This window comes from Nannospalax galili, unplaced genomic scaffold, assembly GCF_000622305.1.
Source record: "Nannospalax galili isolate Female #2095 unplaced genomic scaffold, S.galili_v1.0 scaffold32, whole genome shotgun sequence".
Taxonomy (NCBI): Eukaryota; Metazoa; Chordata; class Mammalia; order Rodentia; family Spalacidae; genus Nannospalax; species Nannospalax galili.
The window spans coordinates 3469642-3497196 of NW_008335297.1; the positions used below are offsets into that span (position 1 = coordinate 3469642).

Sequence of the window (27555 nt, forward strand, 5' to 3'; positions counted from 1 at the left end):
CTGTCACCACACCAGCCCAGATGCAATTGGTCAGGCTTGTGATGGGCCACAGAAACTTTCCAGACTCAGTTATTCAGTATGCTTGGCTGATCCCAAAGAAATAAAAATAGAGATGCTATAAGGAAGCCTCTAACCAAGGCAAAGGCTACTCAACTATTACTTACATGATTCAGGTAACTGCGGGAAAGCACCCTATAGTTCTTTTTTTCTGAGTGATTCACAATGCGGACAATTTTCTATGGATTTCTGGATTTGACCAGTCTAGAACTTAGCTTCTTCAGGTGGGGGGGGGTGGGAGAGAGAGAGAGAGAGAGAGAGAGAGAGAGAGAGAGAGAGAGAGATCCATTTATTCCTTGACAACTTTGTACACATATAGAGTACATTCTGGTCACTGATGATTCCATTTTCTTGCTCTACGGATCCCCCCTTATGGCTGCCCTCTATCCCCAAGGTGTAAAATACTAAGCACAAATGGCAATAAAGATGTTGTAAAACAACAGGAAATGAGTAAGTCATGAACTTTTCACCAGCTTTTTTCTTTGCAGAAACCAAAAATTAATATTCCTTAGTTGTCTTATTACTTTTGTACAAAAGCTTAATCTGTTTGCCTTCAACAAATACAGTATCACTAATAATGCCAGTGGATACTCCACATGGAAGTCATGTGACCCTAGCATGCTTCCTGGGGTAAGCAGGAAAGCCACAGCTGCTGTCACTACTGAAAGGCCCTCCAATGGCTTTAAATAGATGCCACTGTCACTTCCAAGAGCAAAATGCAGTTTTATTGGGTTTGTTTTGTTTTGCAGTAGAGCCAGAATGCTTCAACAATTCTCCATAAACACATATAATACAAAAACGTTCCAAGTTCAAGTAGTATTCACTGTGAACTCCTTAAAAACTCTGGCTTCCTTTTACAGCCACAATAGTAATTTGACCACACCAACAAAAACTTGCATTTCACTGAAAAATGGGGTGAGGGTGGGAAGAACATGACCCCAAGGGAACTAAGGAGACAAAACTTGAAACAATTTCACCATTAAGCTAATATGTTCACTGTTACTAGGCTAACCTGTGAAACTCAAGAGTTCTTATATCGTATAGCTCTAAATACAGCCACTGATATTAAACCGTTTATACCTTCTTAGGTCTCACCAAGTTGTTTCTAGTTGCACTAAAGTTTGAATAACTATTTTGAAACTTTAGTGCAACTAGAAACAACTTCAGGACTCAGAGAGATGACTCAGAAGAGAAATGTGAGTCACAAATGGATCCCATTGTCACAAAACTAAAAGTAGGCCTTGAAGCTACCCTTTTTTTGTTACCAGGCTGGAGGACACCACTTTCTTTACTGCAGTCATAGGAACTATAAGACTGAGGCTCAGAGTGGAGATGTCCTCCATCCTATTCCCCTTAAACTGACACAGTGGCCTTCTTAACCCTGCTGTTTAATACCTGCAATGCTTCCACTGCCCCTAGGATAAATCCATACTCCCTCTCTTTCCCACCCTACTCTGTATCTTAGCAATGTCACTGGCCCCAATGGTCTTTTTCACTCCATAACCACACTGAGCAAGTCACCCTGCAGACAAAAAGAAAAGTCTGTCTAGCAGAGAGAACTTCAGGGACTTGCAGGGAGGCCACTGCTAGAGTTCAGGCTTTGGTGCAAGACAGGTCTGAGCCTGATCAAATACTGAGCATGCTCCAGTGAAGGCAGGTCAGGTCTATGAACCTGAGGCTAATCATCACAAAAAGGGGATTCATACCACTATCACCTAATTGGGTCATAGTACAGATGCAACCAGATGCCCCATTTCACAGATATGGCAGCAGGTCTGGAGCAGGGTAGAGTCTAGTGAATAGGCCCCTTTTCTGTGATAGGTCAGAAGACATGGAGGCAGGGTCAGTGAGGAAGGCCTCTAGAAGACAAATGGAAAAGGGCCACAGTTTTCCACAGAAGGAACTGGGACAGCTTTTGGGAGACTCACTGTCCCTCAAAGCAAAGCCATCATATTGTTAACCACTTGCCAGGTGTGGCTGTAAGTGCTAGTGTAGGAGTGGCAGAAGAGACATGTAGTTCATCTCCTCTGACATTTGTTCAGATGAATCACAATAGTCCCCTCTCTAATGGGCATGTTGCAGGCAGCCTCTGGAGGCAGATCCAGGCCTCATGTCCCCAGCAGTCACCTGCTGAGCTCTGGCACCCTCAGTGCTCAGGGCCAGTTTGAGATTCGGGTTCTTTCCAATCTCTGTTGTTATGACACTGAAAGGGGTACAAGGAGGAGGTGCCACTTGATAACACAGGAAAAAAGTCAAAAACAGGTGCTAAGTGGAGGCACGGGTACTAGGCTGACACAGCTCTGAGGTGGGCCAAAGAATCAGGAAGAGAGCCTGGAGTCTCCAACAGGCCCAAGGGACCCCAGAGTTGGTGTGCTGGGAAGAGACACAACTGAAGTTATGGGGCAAAGGAAAGGCTCATTAGTCATCCCTTGGGTTTCAGCTTTTGTGCTGGTGAAAAGGTAGAAAGATTTTAAGAAATTTAAATAATGAAGGCATTGGGCACCATCTACCAAATTTCTAAATGCCCCATATCCAGCTCACAAATCACTGCAAGGCAGTAATCCTGTCCCTTTTCATATACAAGTGATCAGGGTACCAGTTCAGCTCCAAATGGCTGACACCTAACCTGAATGTCCATGCAAAAGAGACTAACTAAATAGCCAAGGATTCTCTCCTTTCTCCCACTGACTGACCCGTTACAGACATCACCAATCAATCAGTGCAGTCCTTCAAGAGAATACTCAAGTAGATTGGAGACTTGGCCTACAAGCTGACTCCTATTGGGTAAGCAATGACCTCACAGATCGGAGAAAGCATCATCATGACAATATTTTGCCAGGTGTGATGTGTGTAGTTCAGTAATCCCAACCACTCAGAGAGATTGGCAATTGAAGGCCTAGGCAACACAGTGAGACCTGTCATTCTAAAAGGTGGCATTTCACTTGAGTTTGGGAAATGCTGCTCTCTGAACTTCAAGAAGATGAGCAATTCCTTCCAGCTGGAGCTTCAAGGAAGATGATCTCCAAATATAATGAGCTTTCAAATCTGTGAGAATTCCAGGAGTTATCATAATTACCTGCCAAATCATGAAAGGATTAAAAATGTTTTTAAAAGAAAAAGCCTCTGGCATTTCCTTTCATACCAGAATGTTCACTATCTTATCACAGTCAAGTAAATCATGCTTTGCCCTCCCCTTTGGGTAACAAACCAGAAGATCAAGGCTAGTCTCAAATTTCAGTAGCAACTGAGGCTCTTCTAGTGATACTCAAGAACATGTGCTGGGGAGCCTCAGGACCTGGCTATGTGCTGAAGCTCACTTGCCATGTGCTGGTCTGTCTGCAGCAGCTGTTGGGGTGGGAGGGAATCTCTGAACTTTTCTCTATGAATAATGCATCACCCTCCCTAGTGAAATGAACCTAGGCATGCCCACCTGAACTGCCCTAGCATACTAGTATACCCAACCTCTTAAGGGTTTTAGGAATCTGGTGCCCCTTCCTGCAGAATGGGCAAGCCTTCCTTACAGATAAGACCACCTCAGAGTGATAGGCCTCCATCCCAGTGTCAGGATCAAATGGGACAGAGCAGAGATGTGAGCCCAGGAACCACTGCTGGTATATATACTGCTGGCCTCTAGTTCCAGACAAGAAAAGGCATTGCTATCAACCCTAAGCATTCCATAATCATCGGTCAGTCTCAATCTCTCTCAGTTTTTCTCAGTATCTCCTTCCTTCCCCCTCCCTCTCTTCACTATGCAGCTCATACTGGCCTTGAATTCATGATCCTCCTGTCTCAGCCTCCCCAGGGCTGGGACTATAGTCATGTACCAGAATGTTTAATGAATTTTAATTTTACAAAGACAGATTATAATTATTTAAAAACTACCTAGAGAAGCATTTATCTGTGTGGTACATATGCTGTGCTAAAGTAACATCTTACATTAGAAAGTATGAAAAATGATGAATGAGAATTAAAAAAAACCACAGCTATCTTTGATTAAAATTTGTTAAGACAAGTGAAAGGAAAGTAAAACAGCCTAAACTATTAACACCAATCAAGAAGTGTACACAACTTCTTGTCAGTTTGGCCTTGAGAACTGAGAAATGAGGACAGTTAAATGAAATAGTAAGTGTCCAGGCCCAGCCCGGGACATAGATGCACAGGGTGTGGTGTTATTGATCATTTTCGCTGCTCTGTTGCCATGGTTCCTTGACCAATTCACGCAGAGCCTTTTAAAAGCTACATTATCACACTCACCAGACAGAAAGGAGGCTTTAGGGGCTAAGGACAGCCTGAGGTCAGAGTTCACAAGTGCAGAGACATGTGACCTCTAGCTGTTATGACTCCAAGGCCCATACTTTTTCCATCACATGGAACTTCAAGTGGTTCAAAGAATTCAAGGAGAGAAATTATATATATCTGGAAAATGGAGGAGACACAGGATGAGGGATCTCAGGGACCATTTCCTAACAGAGCCATGACTGGGCATGGCCTTCCTCTGATGCCCTGAGGTTCTCTATGAAGAAGAACAAGAGAAAGTGTTTTGTAAACCTAGTTCTTGCCTCATGTCAGAGATGATGGTGATGGTAAGACCCAGGAAAGCAGGTTCATTAAACACTCTGCCCCAGAGATATCCCCATACTCTGCCACAGTGCTTCAATGACTCCTATAGCTTCCCTCCAAAGTGAATGCTCTTACGCTCCTAAATGTGCAAACAGGAAAACTGCATAGAAAGGGTACACAAGTGGCCAGCACAAGTGGGTAGGATACAACTTGAGAATTCAGGTTCTTGGTCATCCTACCCATTCTGCCTCTCAGCATATATCATGTTGTGATGCTGAGCTTGTATCTCAAGATACCAACCAAGAGGCAAGAGACAAAGCTATTCACAGGCAAGCACAAGCAAGCACACACAGAAAGTTCAGGGACAGGCAGCACCAACCCCACAGGGAACAACTGGCTACAGAAGCAGAGGGAGAAACCCTCTGGGATCTGGCTGCCCCTGTTGCCCTCTGAGCCTCCCAAGGGCAGCCTGGCTTGTCATAGGACAGTTTGCAAACACCCTTGTCAGGGCGCCCTCACAGTCAGGAAAAGCACACTTAGATTAAGCAAGAACCTCAGCAAAAAGGCAGGGCCTCCTGCAGGACTTGAAGCTCCTCAGCTGCAGCCATGTCCATGGTCTGTTTCCCAAAGACTATTTGGGAGAAGCCATTTCTGTGTGAGCACCCCGGCATACAGACAGTCTGAGGGGCTGTCAGGTGTCACTTCTGGAAGTCATACATGAATAGAAAACTGATGGCCATGGAGGTCAAATCTATGACCTACCCACTTTCTACTGTGTGATCTTGTGCAAACCATTCCATATCTGATGTTCTTGGAGTTTGTAAAATGGAGCACATCACTCACTGTGCTAAATTGTTGGCAGCTACACAGCATAAAAACTGAGTAGCTGCTCAGGACCTGCTCAGTGAGCAAAACTGAGGTAATAAATATAATCACATCCTGTGGGTCCTATAGGGGTGGAGGAGCATCACACCCTAGCACACAGGACAAGTCTGGGCAGTGCAGGTTTACCATCCCCTCCCATATACACACACTTTTACAGGTGAGGAAAACCAAAATCTCAGAAAAATAAAGTGGTCCTCGGAAAGGGAGTCAGTCCAGACGTCTTCCACCTCTCTCCAGTGTACCCTTGGCTTTGATTCTGCCTTGTGTAGGATTGGCCCCCAGGAGCTGTCCTCCTGAGGTGGGTACTCTGGCACCTGGTTCAGTCCTTGCCTATATGACATCCGGATGCTCAGTGGGAGCCCATGAGGCACAGCTGCCACCAAAATGGTATGAGTGGGGCATGTAAGTAAGCAGGGCTTGTAGCAAACCCTGGTGGTAACTTGGCACCTAATCTCCTTGGTAACGAGCCCAACCTCCCCAGGATGGTATGGTGGGAGAAGTGCCACACAGAAGCATGTGGCTGAGACTTTGACTGAATGGGGGTAGCCCAGCATGGACTGACAAACAGAGGCCTCTGAGACACAGATGTCAGTCACTGTCACCACCCTGCCTGAATTGCTTCCTCTGGATCTCCAATGTTGACCCTCACTCCTGACCTTGCAGAGTACTCACAAGCCAGCCATGAAGAAAGGTCAAGCCAGGAAGAAGAGCCTCTGTTAGCAACCAAAGGATATCAGTTCCTGCCTGTGAGCAAATCTGAGGATCCAGAAATGACAATATTAAAACAGCGTGGTGGCGCACACCTGTAGTCCCAGCACTTGGGAGGCAGAGGCAGACGGATCTCTGTGAGTTCAAGGCCAGCCTGGTCTACATAGTGAGTTCCAGGACAGCTGGGGCTACAGGGAGCGCCTGTCTCAAAAAGACAAAAATTAAAAATTTAAAAATTTAAAAAAATTAAAACAGCAGCTAACACTGATACCTTCCTCATGGTGTCTGAGAGAAATGATCAAGGGCAGGAGAAAGGAAGCAAAAACAGAGCCATGAGGTATAGCCCTTTGTTGAGCAGCAGTCACATCAAGAGAAGGCAAGAGGTCCTATGCAGCCTGTGGGTCTGTGGTAGGCACCCAACCATCCTCCCTGAACTGCCAGGACAGCCTACAGCACAGCAGATCTCATACCAGCCCAGATTGAAATTCATTTGCACCCTCCCTAGATGTGACCTTGGATAGCTTACTTTCTCCTCTTTAAAGTTCCATCTTTCATCTATAAAATGAAGGAAATAACAGCACAGACTTCACTAGGCTCCTGAGAGGTGTAAATAAGTTAACATGCCAGAAGGCCGACTCAGGGCTTGGCATGCACCAGGTACTCCATAAACTCTGGATGTTGCTACCCATCAGCATTCCTGAACAGTATCCCAGTCCTACAGGATGAACCCCCTCAACCTCTCTCAGACCTACCCCTTCCTCTGCCCCTTGGCAGATTGAGGTTCAGCATGGACAAACACCTTTCTATCTAGGTACAGCCCCTGATCCCAGTTCCCTGGGTGATGTTCACGCAAACCTCCTATAGTCTACATTGGATGCCCACATCCCTCCTCTGCAAAAAGCCTTGGGATGATGTTGACAAATACAATGAAATGATGTCATCAATTTGCTTCAGAGTAATGGTGGGGGTAGGGACAGGCTCGGCCTTCAGTTGTGGGGGACTGAAGCTGAGCAGGACAGAACTGGGCGCACAGAGGGACACTGTGCCATGCTATGCACATCCAAACTTCTCCATAATTCAAAATTCAGAAATCCTCCAATAGTCACCCATTAAAATCTTTTGACTGGTATAGAAGCAATGAGGAGGCAGGTGGGATAAGGGGTAGGATGCATTCCAACTAAGGAAGGGCTGATACTGACCACATGAGAAGGGGCCAGAACCCCTCCCATGATCCATCCAGTAAGAACAAGTCTTGCCAGGACCTGGGTTCATCAGTGCCAATCACAAGCAACCTGTGAACCTCCTCACATCCTTCCCCTACTCTGCAGAGCTCTACTCGAACTGCAGTTTACTTCCCTCCCAGTTCTTTCTATCCCTCCATCCCTTCATCCTTCCATCCTCTCCCTGAGTGACCCCTCAGTAATAACAACAATCAATGCTTTGTAGCACACACTATGTATCAAGCATGGCAGACTCAACTCAAGGCTCTTTCGTGCCATTAAAAAGTTAGTGTGCCCTCTGAGAGGCCACAGCCCCTGGAGTTTGAGTTCTGAGACCTCAGATATTACACTAGGTGATAGTGCCACTATTTTACAGAGCGGTGAACTGAGGCCCATGATCACACAGGGATTGCTGCAACAGTAGACACTAAGATCCTCAGGGCCACACAAAGCTTCCACACAGGAGCATGGCACTGTGTGGCCAGTCATCATGCAGAGCAGCAGACAACACTGTCTCCTGGACCATTCACAGCCCTTGTGAACACTGGAGCACAGATGCCACCCAGACACACAGACATTACTTGTGATTGGCACTGATGACCCCAGGTACTGACAAGCCTTATTCTTGCTGGATGGATTATGGGAGGGTCAGTGGAGGGGAAGGGGGCACCCTTCTGTTAACACAGCACATAATGTGGTTTTCCTGGCATCACACAATGGTGGTAATTATAACCCATTACAAGCACAAAACACTGCATTCAGTCAGGCCTGTGAAAATGGGTCAAGAATTACTTTAAAAGGCTTGTCTGGCCTCTCCTTTCAAAAGCCCTGCCTGCCATTCCAGGCTTACTCACAAAGGGCGACTATTGATTTCCAAGGATCCCAGGCTGGATGGCAGTTCTGGGTGGGCCTCATCTCCTCCCAGCACAGAAAGCCTTTTTCCAGCCTGAGGTGCAGGTGATGCAGGAGGAGGAAGAGGAGAGGGAAGGGGAAAAGGCAGGGCTGCCATCAACAGCACATGCTCCCTGTGCAGCAGTCTCTGCCAGGGCCAGTACTAGGCAGTCTTTGAATTTGCTTGTTCACTCAGCTGCTGACAGACCCACTGGTGGCATAGCTCATTCTTCAGACTCATTCACTCAACAAACATGCACTAAACGTCTAGAGTGCTCCAGGCTGTGTAAGACCATGCCACATGGCCATCATGCTATCCACCTCGTACATTTACATTCTACCTTTCAATTTTGTCCCACTAGAGCCTCTTCTCATCAACTGTCTCCCAGTGTGATGTCTAATAAACAACCATCCTTTCTGGACCGTCTACTTATTAACTTATGCACGTGTCTTTATTCATTCAACAAACTTCTACTGGGTAACTGTCTGTCAAGCCTGTCTTGGGCATTGGGTGTCAGTGTGCCCAAGGCTCAGCCTAGGTCAACACAGTCACATACAGTGTGGCCAAGGGTGCACAGAAGCCCTGAGGTCCCCACCTAGTATGGGTTCAGGAGAAAGGACCAGGGGAATCGACAGTAAGCTGAGGCTCAAGGTCAGAATGAGGACTGCCAGGATGAAAAGGGAAAACAGGACCCTCCCAGGCCATTCTCCAGCACATCTCCTGTCTGCTCTCATCCTGCTAGGATGAGGGCTCCAGCCTGCTGAGTGAGATTCTGAACTGACTTCAGAGCAGCCAGTCATTCACAGAGCAGTGGCCCAACCTGGGACAACTGATTATTATTCCAGAGAATCAGCTGCCAGACCCAGCAAGTTATATAACACTGCGTATCGAACACTAGCTCCCCAATTCTGAGGTTTCTCCATAAAATATTTCACCCTCAAGTGCTGCTCGCACATTTATTTTGCGGTGTGCTGGAATGTACAGGCTCTTTATATAAAGATGCAAATTTTGAAATTATGTGGCTCTTTGTCACATTCGAATGCCTTCCAGAAATCAGGGGAGGCTGGTGCACATTTTTAATCATATTCCTTTGGAAGGAATACACAGAGACCTCCTGAATATTTCAACTACAGCTCAATAAATTAGGTCCAAGTTTCAAAGGAGAGACAGTAAATGAAAAACATTAACTTTTATGAGCATCAAAACTGTTTTTCTCCCGAGAGTCTCTTCCTCATACCAAATGGCACTGATGCAAAGCCCTCTTCTGGTAACAATGCCTCGCTCCTGCCAGTGAGGGGATCTGGCTTATTTGGGCACATTGTAATTTGTGAACACAAACACCTGTACACAGGGGCAGGCAGCACACCATGTTCAAGTGTGAGTGGGCAGCATGGAGAGGATTTCAGAGGATGAACTTGGAGCTGGATGGCTCCATCTGGCAGCAACTTGCTGGTTGAGCTCTTTGTGCCTCAGTTTCTCCACCCACATAATGGTGCCCATATGAATAGTCACGTGGTAGGGTTGTTGTTAGAATTAAATGTGTTAAGATAACTAAGGCTCCGGAAACAAGAACATAACTCTGACTCTTAGGGATCTGTCGCAGCATCCCCAACATTTCACCAAACCCATCACAATGAAAAGGCATGATGGGATAACTTTACAAACAGCCAACATGGAATTTCAAGGCAGATGCCTGGGTTTGAGCCTGGGACCACATGTACTGACTGTCATCTATGCCCATGAACAGCTGTCATTTTTGTTCACACATGGACATCGAAGCTTCTGTTTTACCAGCAAAACGGAGCCCGTACCCTCTTCCTGCCAAGGGGGCCTATGAGATGTGGCTGACAGTGCACCTGCTGGAGCACTGTGCACGGATTCACCCTCAGCAAGCTTGCAGCAAGCATCCTTCTGTCAGAGAGGGCCACAGGGAAACCTTCCCCCAGTCACCCCAGCTTCCTGACATACTTGGTGAAGACAAAAGCAACAGCACCCCAGTGCTTCCCTGGCAGGGTGACCTGTGATCTCTGTCCTATGACCTGAGTAACCAGAGCTGTGGAAGAAGATAGATTCTACTTGCCAGTTAGGGAGACTTGTAAAAGAGAGTTCATGTCAGGGGCATTTATCCAGCTGGAGTTTAGCCAAATTGCCTCACTTCCTCGCATAAAGTACTGAGCCAGAAGTGACCTGGCAGCTATGAATCACGGGCCCACAGCTGCTATAGCTCTAGAATGGAAATGAAGAGACCAGAGCTCATTGTGTGCTCTGTCTGCTCCCCCAAGCCTTCCACGACTCTATGCACAACTGGGCACAGGCTCTTGGCTGTTCTGGTCAACAAACTCTAGGCAGAAATGACATGTATTCCTTCTGAGTCACCATGCAAGACAACTGGTATACAACCCCAGAGCTGTCCCTCTCCCTGCCTCACTGAGAGAGAACGCCTTGTTCTCCAGGTGGTGTAGTTACAAGCAGGGAGCGCCCAGACTCCTGAGTCACTATGTGGGACCAGAGCACATGGCCTTGGATGACCCGTGTTGGATGCACAATGAGAGTGGGAAATATGTTTTCATTTTGTTAAGGCATGAAAACGTTTATTGCTGCAGTAGAACCAACCCTATTCTTTCTTTATATTTTATTAGATTTATTTTATGTGTATGAGTGTGCTGCCTGCATGTATGTGAGTGCATCCATGTCATGCAATGCTGCGGAGGTCAGAAGAGGGCTTCAGATTTCCCTGGAACTGGAGTTAAGGATGGTTTGTAGCCTCCATGTCGGTGCTGGGAATTGAACCCAGGTCCTCTTCAAGAGAAGTCAGTGCTCTTAACTGCTAAGCCATCTCTCCAGCCCCAAACCAACCCTATTCTAACACAGTTTCATCCACCTGTCCACACATCAATCTATCCACCCACCTACCTACCTGCCCAACCATGTAGTGGATGTGTAATGAGCATCTATCATGTGCCAAAAACTCTCCAAACCGTGATAATCAACAGACGAAAACCCCACCTTGGAGCTAGGCAGCTGACTCAGTGAGTAAAGTCCTGGCTGTGCAAGTATAAGGACCTGAGCTCAGATCGCCAGCATCCACATAAAAAGCTGAGATGGTATCACGTGTCTGTAATCTCTGTGCAGGGGGGAGGGTGCAATGTGGAGACAGGATCCTTGGAGATCACTGGTCAGCCAGTGTAGCTTCAAGAGTGAGCTTCCAAAAATAAGGCGGAAAGGGACTGATGCAGACATCCCAATGTGAACGTCTAACTTTCACATTGCACCCAAGCACACACATACCCCCCCACACTCATTAAACAAGCAAGCAAGCAAATAACAAAAGACCCACATGCCATCTCCAGTGCATTCTAACACCCAAGGTTCTAAATGCTTACTAGACATGGGCTAGTGTCTTTGAATCCAGTTATATGGTTGCATAGAATGAAGCACCCAAGGAAAGGCTGAGCTACAGCAGAAAGTTCACTTATTTTGCAGAGGGCTGATGCTGCCTCTCAAACTACCCAAACATCCACACAGTTAGTCACTTATCCCAGGAAAGGAGGCAAGGACGATGAAAGTAACAGAGAAAATGAAGACAAAAAGCACCAGCAGCAACTAAAAAACCAGAGCCAGTGGTTCTGTTTTGTGCAATGGCACAAAAGCAATTCCAGTACTCGGAAGGTGGAGGCAAGAGAACCACAAAATTCAGTGTAGCTAGAGCTCCATGATGAAGTAGGGGCCAGCATGGGGTCATATGCAATAAAACATGACTCAAAACAAACACAGCTCTTGCATTTACATCAGGACATATACTCACATCTAAGGATTTGGAGATTCATAAATGGGGAGGGCATGTGTTGTTTTTCAGAGTCTGTGTTACTTCACTCAGCAAAACAGTTTCAGTGATTCATTTGCCTGTAAATATCATTATTTTTTTTCCAGACAGGATCTCCCTGTAGTTCCAGCTGGCCTGGAACTCACTAAATAGACCAGGCTGGTCTTGACCTTACAGAGATCCACCTGCCTCTGCCTTATCCGAGTGCTGGGATTAAAGGTGTGTCCTACCACACCCTGCTGATTTCATTCTTAACTTTACCAATGAGTAGAATTCCATTGTGTGAATGTACCACACTTTTCATATCCATTCACTGGCTGAAGCACATTTAGGTTGTTTCTATTTCTTAGCTATTGTGAAACGAGCAGCAATAAACATGGCTGTGTAAGTAACTTTGCAGTAGGATGGGTCCTTTGCATGTATGTCAAGGAGTGGCATGACCAGATCATATACTATCTTTATTTTTAGTTTAAGAGTTCTCCACACCGATTTCCACCAGTAGTTGCACCGGTTTGCAATTCCACCAACAGTGGATGAGGGTTCTCCTTTCCCCACATCCATGCCAACATTTGGTATCATTTGTTCTGTTGATCTTAGCCATTCTGATTAGAGTAAGATGAAATTTTAAAGTAGTTTTGATTTGCATTTCCCTAATTACTAAGGACGTTGAACAATTTTTAAGGTATTTCTTAGCCATTTTTATTTCTTCTTTTGAAAGTTCTTTATTCAGATCCATAGTTAATTTTTAAATTAGGTCATTTGTTTTCTTGATTCTTTGTTTTTAAAATTCTTAGCATATTCTGGATATTAACCCCATATCAGATGAATAGCTGGTAAAGATTTTCTCCCACTCTGTGGATTTCCTCTTCAATTGGTTGTTTCCTTCGTTGTACAGAAACTTTCTAGTTTAATGACATCCCATTTGTCAATTGTTGACCTTAATTCCTGAGCGACTGATGCCTGATTTAGAAAGTCCTTTCCTGGACCTATGTCTTAGGGTATTGCCTATGTTTACTTCTAACAGTTGCTGCATTTCAGGCTTCTCATTGAGGTCTTTGATTCATTTGGAGTTGGCATCTTGCATGGTGAAGCTATGGGTCTAGTTTCATTCTTCTACACGTGGGGACCCAGTTTTCCTAGCACCATTTGTTGAAGACACACAGAAGGTCTTTCTATCTCCTTGTATCTTCCTCAATCTCTTTCTTCGAATATTTAAAGTCTTCATTATAGAGGTCTTTAGTGTCTTTGGTTAAGTTTATTCCTAGATATTTTTTGAGGCTATTGTAAATGGGAGTATTTCCATTAACTTTCTCTGGTTGCTTGTATAGAGAAAGGCTACTGATTTAAAAATATATATTTTAGTTAATATTTTTCTATTTTACGTATATGAGCATATTGCCTACATGTATGTAAGTGCACCCGTGTTGTACAACGCAATGCCCACAGAGGTCAGATGGTGTCCTGGAACTGGAGTTAGCCATCATGTGGGTTCTGGGAATCGACCCCAGGTTCTCTGCAAGAGCAGTCAGTGCTCTTAACCACTGATCCATCTCTTCAGCCCCATGATTTTTATAAATTAATTTTGTATCCTGCCACTTTGCTGAAAGTATCAATCATTTCTAGGCATTTTTGGTGGAATTTTTGGGATCTCTTAAATACAATATCATCTGCAAACAGGGGTATTTTGACCTCTTCATTTCCATTAGTACTCCTTTATTTCCTTCTCTTGTCCTATTGCTGTAGCCAGAGTTCTGAGCACTATATTAAAAAGAAGTGAAGATAGTGCACAGCCTTGTCTTCTTCCTGATTTTAACTGGAATGCTCCCAGTTCTTCTCTATTTAGAATGTTAGCTGTGGTTTTGTTCTATATAGCCTTGATTATGTTGAGGTATGTTCTCTCCTGTCCATTTCCCCCTAGGACTTTTATCATAAGTTCATGTTGGATTTTTTCAAAGACCTTTTCTGTATCTATTGAGACGATCGTGTGATTGTCTTCAAGTTCATTTATTACGATTACATTTATTGACTTACGTATATTCAACCATCCCTGCATTTCTGGAATAAAGCCAAATTGATCAGGGTGGGTGATTTTTTTTTTTATGTCTGTATGTGATTTGTGAGTATTTTATTGAGAGTTTTTACATTTATGTTCATTAGGAATATGGGCCTATAGTTTTGTTTTTTTTTTTTTCTCTTTCTCTTTCTGGTTGTACCTTTACCTGGTTTTGGTATTAAAGTAATACAAGCATCAAAGAAGTAGTCAGGAAAATGGAAAGGAACCATGAGGAAGAAAGAGATCGAGAGAGAGGGAGATTAGGAGACAGGTGTTTATCAAGGGGGAGATGGGAAAAATTGGGGTACTTTAACAGGGGAGGGAGGGAGAAGTGTTACAGGGGAGGAGAGAGAAATAATGTTTGCGGGTTGGGAAAAACCAGAGGGAAATGTATTAACTCAAAAACTACTGAAAAAATATACATACAAAGTATACATGCGTGCATGTGCACAGCTAAAAGCTATATAACAAAAAATACAGTGCCCGGCAGGGGAAATTTCCCTTCAAGTTGTTGGTCAGGGTAGTCCAAGAGACTACCAAAATAACACAGGCTATTTCCACAGCACTTGATTGCCTCCCAGAATTTGAAGGCAAGACCATATTGCTGAAGACAGGATATACTTGAGACACAGGACTTGAAGCAATGGAGCTGGAACCAACATGGAAGCCTCCTCCTGAAGACCAGCTCTCATGGTATCAGAGGACACTATGCAAGCTGCCAAGGGAGAAAACCAATCAATGGTCCTACCCAGCTATAAATCCTAATAAACACAACGACTGGTCCAGTAAACTATCTTTATCAATGCAGTAGTGACACTTTAATCTTGGGGGGTAAACAACAGCTGTCTAATTGGACTTAAGGCCCACTCATTGGAGGGGAACTTAAATGTGCTACTATAAACATAGCCAAATACTCAGGGCTGGAGGTCATAGATCCTAGAGAAATACCTACTTTGTCATATCCCTAGACCCACATAATTTCTTACTGTATTCTAAATATATATCTTTATATTTACAGACAAGTGTACCTCTCGCCACTCATCAAAGCAGCTTCTTTTGGCAACAGATGGAGACTATTACAAAGTTCCACAATTGGCCAAACGCAGAGATTAAATGATTGTGAAGTGCTCAATCTTAAGCGACACAGCTACAGTGCAATCTTTACACCTAAGGCTCAGGGAACATAGTGGAACAAGGGGTAGAAAGAATATTAACGTATCTTTTAACTCTCACCAGTGAAGTTGCTTCATGCAACAGATGGCGATTAACCCAGAAAGCCATAACTGGTCAAAGTACAGAGAATAAGAGACTACAGAGTGCTTATCTCTGAATAGGACATCTATATCCAACCTCTGCCACCCAAGGCTCAGGGACCATAGCAAAAAAAAAAAGGGGGGGGGTGGAAGAGCCAGGGGTAGTGAATGACCATAAGGAAACAGACTTTTCCAGACAGCTAGGAAGTTACTCATATGAACTTACAGCAGTATTAACAGCATACGCGAGACTCATGCAAGCTCAAACCAGAGAAAAACCCAGCACAGAACTGGGGAAATGGGTAAGGAGCCCCACCCTCAACTGAGGAATTACTGGCAACCAATAACTACTGGGAGGGGACAGTGGGTTTTCTTAAAAGAAGTGATGCTAGATAGATTAACCAGGCTCCAGTGGGTAGACTCACACCAAAGGACATTTGGGGACACAAACTTGGCTTGATATACCTTAATATATATGACAGAATATATGAAATCCAGTGGGGGAGGGCTATAACAGGGGTGCAGGAAGATAAAAGAGTCCAAATATGACCAAAATATTTGCATGAAATTTGCAAAAATCCAATTAAAAAATTTTTTTAACCAAAGGGCTGGAAAGATGACTCAGTAGTTAAGAGGGCTCATGGTGCTCTTGCAGAGGACCCAGTTCAGTTGCCAGCATCCACATCAGGTAGCTCACAACCACCTATAACTCCAGCTGCAGGGTTTTCAATGCCCTCTTCAGGCTTCAGTGGGCACTGACTCACAAATACACATTCCTCTTGTGTCCGCACATGCATACGTACATGCGCACACATGCACGCCAGTAAAGGAATTAGAGCTGATCCCTTTATTTAGACTGACAGAACTGAAAGCATCTTTTCCCATCTTTCCACCTGATGCTTAATGACCTTACCCATCGGCTTTGTGGTGGCATCTTTTTCTCCCTAGAAACAATTCTTCTCATCTAGAGTTCGTGCAACCCTGCTTTTTCTTTGGATAGCCCTCTCTTTCAGTGGAATGGGAATAGATCCCAGGGGGACAAGAGCCAAGGATGCCTGGTGCTCAAGGGGAAAGCCAAGCCAGTCCACAATGACACTCACAGATATGACCCAGGCTCTGACAGTGTGTGCTTCCCTTTTCCCTCTGGCGTAGCCTCCACATTGGTTAAGGAGGTGTACTGTGCTCCAACATGTTCATTTCCAAGAACACAGAAGCCTTGCCTTCCATGAATTACAAAGGCAAGAGCTTCCATCTACCTCATGATTCAGTCCCCTAAAACACCAGTGGGTTCTGTAGACGCAGCTGCACAGAAAGTGGACCAACTCGAGGACCACAGCACATCTGAGCAATGGTTATGGTGGCTGATGAGGTGTTACTCAACCATCAATGAGCCTCTGAAACTCTAACTTCAGTCTGTTGGGCTTTTTGGTACTTTTGTTCATAAGACTGCATATAGCTGTCCTAGGCATGGCATGGGGAGGGATGCTCAGAATGACAGCAGGATCTGTGGGTTGGGTTTGGTTGGTTTTTTTTTTTTTTTTTTTTTTTTTTTTTTTTTTTTTTTTTCCATGTGTGTGCAATGCCTGAGGAAATAAAAGGGCATCAGATCCTCTGGAACTGGAGTTACTGACAGCTGTTAGTCACTTTCCAGTCTTGTTTCCATTTCTGATCATCCATTCTTGATTAAAAAATAAGCATAATGTATCGTCCAGGATAGATTTGGCATTCACTTAAACCACTTATTGTATATACACATAAGTATCCCACAATCAGGCAGTCTGTACAATCCATGACAGGAGACAATGTCTGTATGGCAAACCGTTTAAGGTGGGCACACACCTATAATTCCAGCACTTGAGTGTTGGAGGAAGGAGGGTCAGGAGTTCAAGGTCATCCTCAGCTACATATCAAATTGAGTTCGAGGCCAGTCTGAACTACATAACAACGTTTTTTGTGGGTTGGGTTTTGTTGTTTTTTTTTTTTTTTTTGCTTTGCTTTTCAAGAGTTCAAGAGCCTAACGTCCTCACTTAGCTGGGCAGAGCAGCCCCCAGGCTCAACTGTTATGGGGGACCATTGCTCACTTCATCATGGGAACTCTGCATAGCGGTTAGATGTTCAGAAGCATTCTTCTTCAAAGTGAGACTTTCTAAACTTTGTAGATGACCATGGGCACTCAAACAGTATTAAACAGCACCAAAACATCAATGACTGCTACATGTACCACCTGCATGGAACACAGACGATTCGTTTGCTCAACCCCGAACTTCAAGTGAAGGGTGAAACCAAACTCCTGGCTCCCTCTCCAAACCTGCTTCTTCTGCAGCCTCCCTCCCACGCCAAGCCCACAGCTTCCCATTTGCTTGGGGCAGATACACTGCAATAGTCCTGGAGTCTTGGTCTCCCGTAGCTGTGTCCATCCACAGAAATCCTGATGGATTTACTTCTAAAGCACATTTAGAATCACTCAGTATCCTTATCGCTTTCCCCACCAGCACACCCTGGCCTGTGGTACCATCCTTACCATCTGGGCTCCTATCAGACTCCATTGCGGTCTCTCTGCCCTGCTCACTGCCCATCTGCTTTCACCAGATCAGTCAAGATGCTGCTCAAGATCACCATGATACCACTATGGCTCAGAATCAAAGTCAAGCCCATATCATGACCTCCTAGGTATGATCTGACCAGACTCTTTGGCCTCTGACCCTGTCTCGTACCACTTTCTCCTGCCTATCTTGGTCAGTCTTCATGGGCTCTCTTCTCTTCTTTAAACTCCAGAGCCTTTGCACTTGCTGTTCATTTGTCACAGGAGTTTCTTCTAGAAAATGCACCATCGGCTCAGTCTTTCCCTGGCTTCAGGCCTTTATTCCAGAAATTTTAGAATGGCCTCCAAATCTGCCTGGTGTGATTTCTTCTCTACTTCCTGCTCTCTACCCTTGCTCTGACTTTATGTAGCCTTCCATCATCTGACAGCTGTGTATACACTGTCATACTCTTTGTTCCCACAGACGGAAGCAAAGGGAGGATGTCAGGTCTACCTGTTGTGCCCACCACCGGGCCTGGTACCCAGAGCCATGCCTGACATGCACTCAATGTTCAATGAATAAGCAGAAACAAATACATGTAACCTAGAAGCATTTTTCAGTTGTTAAGAAATAGCCAAGCAACAGAACTGCAGGCTGCTTCCATGGTGGGTGAGCTATACCTAGGAGAAAGCACCGGCTCAGGCTCCCTCTGCTTAAAACACAAAGAGGAGGATGACCAGCGAGGATACAGGCCTACCCATGTTTCTATTGGTCAGCAGGCCAGTCTTGCAGACCAGGCTCCAGCTGAGCAGCACCCGACTGGCTACTGGGCCTCCAGAGTCCAGCTCATACACTACCAGCACAGCTGAGCTCAGGCAGTCTCTGTGGGAATGAGGGTGGTCTCATCTTGCCTTCCCAGAGAACGGCACTAGTCATACATACTTAGTTCCTTCTACCTGTCTGTCTCCCAGTAGATGAGGCTGGTCCTGACCAGGGCAGGGACTGTGTTCACCACTGTGTCTGTGGCACACAGAAGCAGACATGGCATGGCATCCAGTCAGTGCTCAGAACTCACTCAATGGATGGATGGAGAGGTCAGGCACCACAGGTGGAATGAAAGGAATAGATCACTGAGAACTGACCAGAACACCCACTCATCCCCAGGAAACAAAAAGCCTATCCTATCATGTACTTTTTCTATTGGCTCATGGGAACTTCTTTTAGGGATTTAAAAAATATATATATATATAATATATTTAAATATATTATATTTATTTATGTCTATATGTCCAAGTGAGTGTATGTGTGTACACAGATCCCCTAGAGCTAGAGTTACAGGTGATTGTGAGCTGTCTAACATGGATACTGGAGACCAAGATTGGGTCCTCTCCAAGAGCAGTACATGCTCATAACCCTTGAGCCATCTCTGTAGCCCTCTTTGGGGGATTTTTAAATGGACACCAGTGGCGCATTCTGGCCCTAAGACTTTTTAAAAGGAAAAGAAAAGCAAACATATGGACAACAGGAAAGATACAAGCTCTGGAGGCCAAGCGGGTCTCATGGGGACACACCTTCCTCATTCCCAACTGTGTGATCCAAGGCAGATGGCTGAACCTCCCAAACCACAGGTGTTACTTGCAAAATGGGGTGATGGTGTCCATACCAGGGTGTGTCAGCAGCTATGGAGACTGAATAACTGTCCTTGAAATTCTAGAAACAATACCCTGAACACAGCCAGCATCATTCTAGAGGCACTAGGACCAATAAGAAGAAACAGCAGCAGCAATAAAGAACAAGAGACACCCAATGCCAGCTGCCAGCCATGCCTGAAGCTGGGCTCCTAAGTGTGTCATGTGGACAGGGGTTGGCTCTGGAGCCAAGGGAACCCTCTTCAGCAGAGGCAACTGGGCGTTTTCTACTCCATTAATACTTTGAGCCCTTCTCCAGCTCAGGGAGGTGCTCCAACACTCCAGGTCTCCAGTTAGACCCTGATGTGCCTCGACCACTTTCTGCCTCCATCTTTCTCTGTAATGGAGGCAAGGGGCCTGCTTTTCTGTCTTCTTGAGGTTTTCTGCTTTTACTACACAGGACATCTCCCATCACCCCAGAGAGCACCTATCACCTTCAACACCATGTCCTCTACAGTGTGCTGCTTCTCCTCCAAGTGGACATGAACAGTCTGCCTTTAACTCCTGTGGACTGTGCATTTACTGTAGACCAGCCTCTATCACCAAATGCCTTGTGCTGTGCCCTGCTCTGCTGCAGACTGGCCTCTGCCACCATATGTCCTGTGCTGTACCCTGCTCTCCACCCTGTGAGCACCCTGAGATGAGGAGTGCCAGCAGCTCTCACCTCAGGGTAAACTCCAGGACACCTAGCCCCTTACACTGCATACAATAAGCTTGTGCTGAGTCCAAGTTCATGACTCCAAGTGCCTGGATTAATGCAAGACCAGCTCTAGCTCAACATGAAAGCAAACTCCCAAGCCAGGCATGGTAACACACACCTGTACTCCCAAAAATCCAGGAGGCTAAGGCAAGAGGATGAAAAGTTCCAGTCCAGCCTGGTCTACATTGTGAGACCCTGTCTCACAAAAATTAAAATAAAAACTAGACAAAAACAAAAGCTCCAATGGCAGCGCTCAGCCAGCCCTCCACAGGAAGGTGGCGAGTACCTCCATCGTGACAGGCTCTTGGACATGGGCTGTGTCCTGCCAACCTTTTGGGCCTATTTGCATACTAGTCTCCTTCCATTCCTTCCTAGCCTCTGAATCTTCTCGTTCTATTCCATTTGCTCAAATTTCTCTCCTTTCTTCTCACTCATGCCCAAAGCTGAGTGTCCTCTACAGAGAGGCCTCCCCAGAAAACCCTGAGTAGACAAGGCTCTCCAGACACCAGACTGTGTTCACCTTAGAGCATCTCCTTCCTTCCTGTGGGGAAGGCACCTGTTAAGCTGATACCAGCTACCCCACCTTCTGGTGTGCATGCCCTCCAGGTGTGAGGTGGACCTGCAACCAGCTCCTAACCCAGAGGGACATGGCAAGGGTGCCTGGATGTCCCTGCTTAGATTATAGGAAACAGACCTCCCTCCTCCTCTTGCTCTGACTCTACTCACTTGCTCCCCATGACAAAACCAACTGCTGCACTATGAGCTGTTCTGTGCCAAGAAACTAGAGGTCAGTAGCCAGCAAGAAATTAAGGCCCAGAGAGGACTGGCATTGGATGCTGCCTCTCTGTCAGACCAATCCATATGTATGTCAGCTTATTAATTCTGCCACAAATCAACAATATGACAAGGTGTTGTCTAAAACTACTATACTTCTTAAACAGAAATCAATAACTAATACAATTTGACTAACTTACTTGTAGATATGTTTAAGTCATACCAGAACATAAGCTTTATAAAGGTAAGGCCAGCTCTGATTCATTTATTCATACATACATACATACATACACACACACACACACACACACACACACACACACACAACCTTGGCAGAGGCATTCCATACTTAGCTTCCAAAATGAAAAAATAGCATTGGCAGAGCCAGTAGGTTGGACCAGGAAGCCTTTGCTTCCCATCTCCCACTAACATTATTACTCTGCAAAGTCAGCCATGCCTGGAAAGCATTTCTGGGACAATCTCCATAGGAGGCTCTTCAGTGGGATGTCACACTACAGAGAGAAGGAGCCATAAGCTGCTGCCCAGTAAGAACAGCTTGTCACTGTCAACTGCATCCCTGAAAACAAGGACAGAGACTTGGTGAAATGTACTCTTTCCTAAATCACCTCAATCAGCCAGTCTGCATTGCAGAGCCCCTAACATCCAGTCCCCAGGGCATAGGCTCTGAAAGAAGCATGAACAATGGTCCTGGGCAACCTTGGTGCCTGCTTGGCAAGAGATCCTCACCAAGCAATACCACTATGATGAGACTGTAGAATCAAATGGGGATACCCGGGGAAGAGGGAAGCATCACCACAGCCTTCTGGTCATAGCCATCTGTTCGGCCACCAACCTAGCAGTGTCCGATCCAGACAACAGGGTTGACAAAAAGCTGCTGGGGAACAAGAAAGTGAACACTGAACTCAGCACTCCCATACTGATCTCCAACAAAAAGTCATGGATCAGGGGCTGGAGGGATGGCTCAGCGGTTAAGAACACTGGCAGCTAACAACTGCCCGTAACTCTAGTCCCAGGGGATCCGACAGCCTCTTCTGACCTCCGCGGACATTGAATGACATGGGTGCACTTACCTACATGCAGGCATGCATACACATTTTTAAAAAAGGGTTGCAGAAAGAAATTCAATGAAGGGATTATACTGAGTTCAATATTGTATAACTATTAATTCAACCGTGAACCTAGAAACTTGCAGCCACCTGTGAAAGAGATGGACTCTTGATCTGGAGTGTGTTACTGAATATGTTAAAGCTCTAGTGAAATGCTCCTTCTAATCATGTAGTTATTAAAAATTTTTTTTAATGATTAAAAAAATAAAATTCTTCAAAGTAAAAAAAAAAAAGTCATGGAACAAGTGACCTGACCTCTCTGAGCCTCATGTTTCTCTTCGCTTACAGGGACAACTCCATCCCCATCCTCAGGGTGGTAAAAGTTGACTAACTAGTAAAGCAGCGTGCCCAGCATACTACAGGTGATGGATGGTCTTTGCTCTCTCTTTTTTTGTCCCTTCTTCATTTCCTGCCATCTGAAATATTGCCAGTGAGACTGCTAAAACTGGACACTAGCCACATGAGCAGAGCTCACCATGAGGGTCTGAAAGGTTGTGCAGGAGAGGAGTGGAGGTGGAGGGTGAGACTTGAAGAGCTGCAGAGATGGAATGAGGAAGAAAGCAAAGAAAACAAGAAGAGACTGACAGGACAGACAGGACCAGGATGAGTCAGGACACCAAAGACTGCAGCACAAAGGATGGGATGACAGACAGTAGAGATCAGGCTGGGAGGAGAGAGCATGCATGCAGAAGACAGCTGGAGTGGGGATGCAAGAGAACCTGGCGGGGGGGCCTTAAGATGGGGTTCTCAAGGGTCAGAAAGACCCTGGACAGCCCCAAACCACCCCTCCACACCCTGGAGCCTTCCTAAGCTTTCTGATCATGGCCTTAAGTACCATCAAGACAGAGGAGGGTTTAAAATCATCCCTTTATCAGGCAAAAATGACAGAGAATAGCTCATTTTTTTTAATGTATCACCCATAAAACGACTTTAACAGGACTTTCCAAACAGGCATGACTACTAAATGAACAATCCCAGTTAGATACAAATGTTCATTTGCTCAGGATCTAGGAGACATGACCACGCTTCATACAGAGCCAAGCCAAGGGCAGCCAGCTGTCAATAAGTTGAGAATGTACATGCATGCATGTACCTACACACAGAGACAAACATGGGAATACATATAAGCATGCGCGCGCGCACACACACACACACACACACGCATGTATGCACATAGCACATACTACCCTGGCTGAGAATCAGACTTAAACTCTATCTTTCCTGACCAGAAAATTGCAGTCAAAGCAACACATACAGCAGATGCTCATGCTATACTTCCACAGGTGCCTTAGACAAAGGAGAGAACCAAACCTTGTATATATTGTTTTCACTCTGTAAATATACAGCTATGATAAAGGTTCATTTATAAATAGAGTAAAAGATTATCAGTACTAATAACAAAACAATTTTTAAAGTATATTTCAACAAAAATTATTTATTTATTTGGTTCCTCTTCCTCTTCAGATAGGGTCTGGGATTAAAGATTTGTACCACCATGCCTAACTACAATTCTTATTAAAGTTGTTATTTCTAGAATTTTTCCATGGCTGACCACAGGTAACTGAAACTGAAGAAAATTAAACCATAGATAAGGGGGAACCACTGTATTTAATTTCTTTTTGGGCTTTCTATATTGCCCAGACTAACCTGGACTCCTAGGGTTCAGTGATTCTCCTGCCTCAGCCTCACCAAGTTGAGACCACAGACATATCACCTCACCCAGTTTGTTTTATATTTCATTCTTGTTTCCACAGGGTTACAATATATTCTTCATATATTCTCCCTCGTCCCCCAAGTTCCCCATAGTTCATTCTTAAACAATATTCTGTAACAGGTTTTCTGCTGTTCCCATTTCATAAATGGGGAAACTGAAGCTTAGAGCTGCTAAGGAAGGTGCTCATGGGTGACAAGCATGTCTTTATGCCCACTTACATGTATGGCATGATGCTTTGAGTGCTTTTGGAACAAAACAGAATATAAATACTTAATATTTATACCAAGTCTGGGGTAGCCTCTGCATCTTTCTTTGGCAGAGCTGGACCCAGACAATTCATGGCTGTGGGCCCACTTGAGCTTGCAGGAAAGCTCCAGCTTCTTTTATCCTGCAGCCTCTAGGTCTCCGTGCCAAGTTCTGGAAGGAAATGAAGCAGCTGAGTCCGGCAGCCTGGAGGGCCAGCTAGAAAAACTCAGGCCGGATTCTCCTTTTGGAGACAGGCCAGGTGAGCATGGGTATCTGCACTCCACTCTGCCAAACTCATTTTGGCCCAGCATTCAGCTTAGCAACATAGGGTGAGGCCGCAGCCCCTGCCAAACATTGGTGCAGGCTTTGCTGCTTGGGGTTCCAGTTGTTGGTTTCTGAGTTTTTGTCAACTTGACGCAAACTTATATATGCCCAGGAAGTGGAACTCTCCATTGAGGAATTTCTTCCATCAGACTGGCCTGTGAGCATGTCGTGTAGTGTTTGCCTGATTGCTGACTGATGTGAGAAGACCCAGCTCACTGTGGGCAGTGCCAACCCCAAGCAGGTGGGCCTCAGCTGTACAAGAAAGCTAGCTGAGCAAGCCAAGAGGGGCAAGCCAGTAAGCAGCATTCCTACATGGTCTCTGCTTCAGGTCCTGCCTCTAGTTCCTGCCTTGGCTTCCCTCGATGATACACTATAAAGTGTAAGATGAAAAAGCCCTATCCTCTCCAAGTTGTTTTTGGTCAGTATTTTATCACAGCAACAGAAAGCCAAACTAGGACAGTTTCCGAAAGCTGAAGCAGATTAGGAACTGAACTGCTGCCATGGGTAACTAAGGAAGCCCTTGGAAACATAGACATAAATGGGCCAGCATGCATGGAGCAAACAGCCATGTTCTGTATTACGGTTCAGTTTGAAGGACATGGGGAAACAAAGACAGGTAAGACAAACTTCCCATTTGAACATGAAGCTGCCCCTAAACTCATCTGCCAGCTGGACCACACTTCTGCCTAGAGAATGAATGGAATCCACACCTAAAAACAGTTCAGGTGATTTCCTGGAAGGTAGTGTGCTACTGCTAGCCTGCAGCCTGCAATAGCTGCTGGCTCTGAGACACTTGGACTATATCCTGAGCAAGAACCACGGCTCTGTGGTAGGCAACCAGGCTCCACTACCTGCCAACGTGCCTACTTGGGCTACTATTTTAAGCTCTCTGTGACCAGTTTACTTATTATGGAAAATGATGACACCAGCACCGATCTGTAAACTTGGCTCCCAGACATGCTGCCTCTGTGCTATTATCTATAAGCTCAACCCCTTTCAGAGGCAAGGCAACTGAGGCTTGCAGAAGTTAGTTACTACTCCAGGCCACAAGGGGCTAGCATTTCCTGAGCACCATCTCAGTGTCAGTCACCAGGTTAACTCCATGACACACTATAATACTTCCTACAATAAAAAAAAGTAATTGGCACCTCAGCTGTAAATTCCAGAATGCTCAAAATAGCATTCTGCAAAAGACCTTCTGTGGTCTCCACTTCACAGTGGGGAGTTTAGGGGTGTGTCCATGATAAAAGTATGTTTGCTACCATACCCCAGCCTGCAGCATGTATACACAGCACACACTGCTGCAAGAGCTCTGTAGAACAAGACAGAAGATAAATAACTGTAAAACATCTTGATCCAGGCAGAAAAGGAGCCCTTTTGCCAAAAAGGAAGAACTAGAGGCCGGGGAGAGAACTCAGTGGGTAAAAAGCACTTACTGCATAAGTGTAAGAAACTTAGTTCTGATCTCCAGAACTCACATAAAGCTGGATGTGTGGCACGTGACATCTGTAATCCCAGCACTGCTGTGAGGAGATGGGAAGCAGAAACAGAAGAATCCTCAGAAGCTAATGGGCCGCTGTGCTGGACGGCATTAGTGTCAACCTGACACACCTGGGTAGAAGGAACCTCAACTGGGGAACTCCATTGGACTGACTTTGTGGCCATGTCTGTGGGGCATTTTCCTGATTGTTGAGTGATGTGGGGGGCCCAGTCCACTGTGGGTAGTGCTACCCCTGGGCTGGTGGGCATGTATTTTATAAGAAAGCAGGCTGAGCACAGGCCAGGAGAACAAGCCAGTAAACATGGCCTGTGCTTCAGCTCCTGCTTCCAGGTCCCTGCCTTGAGTTCCTACCTTGGGCTCCCTCAGAGAGGAACTGTGACCCAGGAGATGTAAGCCAAATAAACTATTTTCTCCCCTAGTTGGTATTGGTCAGAGTGTTTTGTCACAGCAATGGAGAGCAAACTAGAACAGCCAGCTAGTCTGGCCTTCTCAGAGGTAAACAACAAAGAAACACTGTCTCAAGCAAGTTAGAAGGTAAAGACTGACACCCAACATGGTCTCTGACCTCCACACATGTACTGTGGCATGTGGACACCTGCACCTACACCCATGAACACTACCAAACATATACAGAAAATGATATTTGCTGTTCAGGCACAGTCTTGAAAACACAAGTTGGATCCAACAGCACTGGCTGAAGAGCAAATGGCCACTTTGTGTGTACGAACACCTCTCCCCACTCTCAGTGACCTCACACAGGAGGACTGACTGCCAGTGATCTGTGAACCAGCGGAGGCCAAAAAACAAATCAGAGAGATGTGCCCAGCATTTGGCGCATGCAGACACTGACGACTATGTGTGTTCCTATTTGCTATAGAGGACTGTGTGGGACACAAATCACTCTTCACTCAAAGAGGCTATTGCAAAGGCCATTAGCAGATCCAGGTACAAGTGAGAACCCAAATTATCTTGCCCACACAACACCACTCAGTCCCAGGCTGTATTAGTCATGTACTATGCAAGGAAATGGGACAAGAAAACCCAGAAGGGTAGAGTCCCCAGGCATGGAGTTGAAGGGATGCCAGCCAGCCATGTCAGCGAGCATCTCCCTCCCATCTACATCACTGTATTAGGACTGTCTTCGCTTCATTTCTGTTGCTATGATAAATACCTTAACCAAATGCAACTTTGGGGAGAAAGGGGTTAATTACAGGATGTCACTGAGGCAGAAGGTTAGACAGCTGGTCATACCACACCCAGTCAAGAGCAGAGTGACATGAACGCACCCATGTTGCATGCACTGCACCCACACTGCCTGCCCCCTCACAGCTAGCTTTCTTCACTCCCACAGAATTCAGGGCCCAGTCCCTGCAATGGTACTACCCACATTCAGGGTGTGTCTTCCCACCTCAATGAACAATCAAGTCAACCTCCTCTGACATGCCCACAGGCCAACCTGACCGAGATAATTCTTCATTAATACTCCCTTCCCAGGTGATTCTAGGTTG

The 27555-nt window shown here is 45.5% G+C and overlaps 1 protein-coding gene across 3 annotated transcripts in view; it reads right to left on the reverse strand.

The window, feature by feature from the left end:
- Snx29 (sorting nexin 29) overlaps window positions 1-27555 on the reverse strand; it is a 524875-nt gene that overhangs the window by 135283 nt on the left and 362037 nt on the right. The gene's annotated exons all lie outside the window — the stretch shown is intronic.